Raw genomic sequence first — 3,892 nt, 5'->3', positions numbered from 1 at the left:
TTTTTATGATAGTTGATATGCCTTTTTCCCAGGCATTAGTAAATGTTAAGAATTTTTGAGGTGCCAGAAGTATACTAAGTATACATATTTCTGCAGACTGGTCTGTTTTTGACAGATTCTGTTTTTGTTGAGTTGGTTGCTTGTTTTGATGAAACTATGGTTAGTATCGGGGGGTAATAGCCATGGAAAAGTGAGAATACAGTAGCCCAACACCAATATAGATGGAATTCAAGTTTGCTACAGTACCAAAAGAGGCGGTAGTTTGTTTTCTTGTGCTAATGTTATCACGAGTTTCTGTTTAAGTTTTGTGTTGTGAAGTTTTCAATTTTTGGGTGATGTTCTCATGGAAAAAGAGATAAGGAGTGGAATGAGCTCAAGCTTGGGGATGACCAAGGCATCCCAAGACAAATTCAAGGACACTAAAAAGCTTAAGCTTGGGGATGCCCCGGGAAGGTATCCCCTCTTTCGTCTTCAATCTATCGGTAACATTACTTGGAGCTATATTTTTATGCACCACATGATATGTGTTTTGCTTGGAGCGTGTTGTATCGTAGGAGTCTTTTATTTTTGTTGTGTCACAATCATACTTTCTGCACACCTTTTTGAGAGAGAGAGACATGCACTCATCGTGATTTTGCTAGAATGCTCATAGTGCGTCACTTATATCTTTTGAGCTAGATAATTTTGCTCTATGTGCTTCACTTATATCTTTTAGAGCACGGCGGTGTGTGACTTGGTAGTTGGCTTATGCTATTAAAGTAGTCCCAAAAGTGATAGGTACCCAAAGAGGATACAAAAACCTCCATCTTCATGTTCATTGAGTAGAAAGAGAAGTTTTTATTCCTCTCAATTAGTTTTGAGACGTAGATTTGGTAATAATAAGAGCTATGTTAGTTGGGTGTTGTGAATCTTGAAATACTTGTGTTGAAGATAGTGATTCCCGTAGCATGCATGTACGGTGAACCACTATGTTAGGAAGTCGGAGCATAATTCATCTATTGATTGTCATCCTTTGTGTTGAGGTCGGGATCACGCGATGGTTAACACCTACCAACTCTTCCCCTAGGAGTATGCGTTTAGCGCTTTGTTTCGATTACTAATAAAAACTTTCACAACAAGTATGTGAGTTCTTCATGACTAATGTGAGTCCATGGTATAGATGCACTTTCACCTTCCACCATTGCTAGCCTCTCTAGTGGCGCGCAATTCTCGCCGGTGCACAAACCCATCATATGCCTTCCTCAAAACAGCCACCATACCTACCTACTATGGCATTTTCATAGCCATTCTGAGATATATTGCCATGCAACTCCCACCGTTCCATCTCATGACTTGTGTCGTCACTCTCATATTGCCATTGCATGATCGTAAGATATCTAGCGAGATGTTTCAACGCCATACGCCAAGCTAGATCGTTGCACATCCAGGTACACTGCCAGAGGCATTTCCTATAGAGTCATCATCGTTCTAAGCTTTGAACTGTGAGTAAATAAAGTGTGATGATCATCATTATTAGAGCATTGTCCCATGTGAGGAAATAAAATAAATAAGGAGGCCAAAGAGCCCAAAAAGAAAAAAAAGAGAAAAGAAAAAGAGAGGCCTAAGAGCCCAAATAAAAAAAAAGAGAAAACGAGAGAAGGGACAATGCTACTATCTTTTTCCACACTTGTGCTTCATAATAGCACCATGTTCTTCATGATTGAGAGCTTCTCAGTTTGTCACTACCATATGCTAGTGGGAATATTCATTATATAACTTCGCTTGTATATTCCTGTCGGGACCCCGATCCTAAGCCATAGGAATCCAGCCTGTAACACAACGCATCCCTTTGCGGTCTCACGCACGATTAACTCCACGGCTGCAGACTTACCTTAGCCGGGACCGTTTGCGCCTTTTGACTCACGTATGCAATTGTGTCGCTAGCATTCCAGTGTCAAAGAACCCGGATCGACAAATCTAGTCATAAACCAAAGTGGCAGTACCGCACAAGGACAGGCATACATGACCCAACAAAGCAGGTGCCGGTCACCAGCGAATGTAGACGAGTCATAGCCAGCTACAAGGACTCCATTACATCGCGTGACATTTCCCCAAAGGGGACAGACACAGCAGCTAAGAAGGACACATGCCGGTCAACCAATGTGTCCGGAGCAGTAGCGAGCTACCATGGCTCGTTGGATCACAAAGGGGCATTTCCCTGTAAGGACTGCTACTAAAGTTCACGACTAGGTAATCGAACCCCATACATATCAAGTATGTCACACGTACGCATGGCATACTGATATGTATAGATACGTCGATGGCATCACAACATAACCGTAAACATACAAGCTTTATTTAAGAGGCTCGGAAGAGCCACACACATAATATTACAAAGTAAGGGTCTCACGACCCATAACAACAGTCATTCAGTTACAAGCCAGCGGAAGTGTTTAAAACTGTCTGAGTACAGATAGGTGAAACTAGAAGGCACATAGCCTGACTATACTACAGACCCAACCTAGGGCCAGATCGTAGCTGGGACACCAGCTACTCGTCGTCGTCGATGTCTATGAAGAACCCTCCATTAGGGTCGTTAGCAACCTCTGCAACATTTATTAAACAAACATGAGTACGGAGGTACTCAGCAAGACTTTAGGATAACTATCTACTCATGCAATGTATCAATAAGGTATTGTGGGGTTTCATGCGGAAAGCCAGCATTTGACTCGTGGCTAGACAACTTGCATTTTTGAATAATTTTGACAACTTGATTTCTCGCACACGAGTCCACTAACACCACAACAATACTCCATCGTGGAATCATTCCGTCTCCATACGGAAATGCCGTCAGCGACACTCACGCTTATCTTGACAATTTTATGAGTAGCCATTGAAGTTATCTATGAACAACATATGTCTCCAAGTAGTCCATATCCGTGGACGTGGCTATTCGAATAGATTATAACCCTGCAGGGGTGTACTTCGTCACACACGCTCTCGCCACTTATCGCCATGTGCACGTCATGCACCTCGGCAACCTTCAAGCGGAAGCCCAGCGAGGGAGTCGGCCACGACCGTTAACCACATTTGTACCTAGTCCAGGTCTATCGCCTATCTGAGGGTAACCCGCACGAAAGTCCGGCCGAGGTTTCCGCCACGGCCTCAAACGATGTGCGCAGGGTTCCCAAGCCCACCATCTGGGTGCCACATGGTACACCGTGCCACTGCCTACCGCATCACAGCCCACCTCTCAGGCCAGCACCATGCACGGCCTCCAGCATGACTATAAACACCAGAAACTACTTGCAACTCCTGGACTGGGTACTAAGCGATTAATAAGTCGAGCGGGGTCATATTTCAGGGCCCAGCATGTGGTAGTATCTCGTCTAGGATTACACACACGGAACTTTGTTCCTAAGGACGGTTCCAATGAAACAACCCGCCATGTACTCCTACACAGCCTTTCACCGGTACCTTTACCAAATCAGGTTCAACACACAACCTTTGATTACCGAACACATTCTCACAATTCTGGTCATCTCCCAGATGATAGACCATACACAACTCTAAGCATAGCATGCATAGCAGGATAAGGCACATCATGGCTCAAGCAACTACCAGGTATGCTAGGTTACAAGGTTCAGCTATTTACTGTGACAAGGATAGGTCATGCAAAGGAAGTGGGTTCAACTAACGTGGCAAAATCATTTGAAGCATTTGATCCTAATGCAATAAGTAAGTGCAGGAGCAAGAGCATGGGATTTATCAGAATGATCAAAATGGTTGCTTGCCTTGTTGCTTAGAGGAGTGACAATATCCGTGAGACGAATATTAGGTGGAATCCGGGGGAGCGGAGCCTGCCGAAAGGAATGGCAATAATCAATAACAAACATATGCAATCAAGATGATG

This window comes from Hordeum vulgare, chromosome 6H, assembly GCF_904849725.1.
Source record: "Hordeum vulgare subsp. vulgare chromosome 6H, MorexV3_pseudomolecules_assembly, whole genome shotgun sequence".
NCBI lineage: Eukaryota > Viridiplantae > Streptophyta > Magnoliopsida > Poales > Poaceae > Hordeum > Hordeum vulgare.
This window is presented reverse-complemented; position numbering follows the sequence as displayed.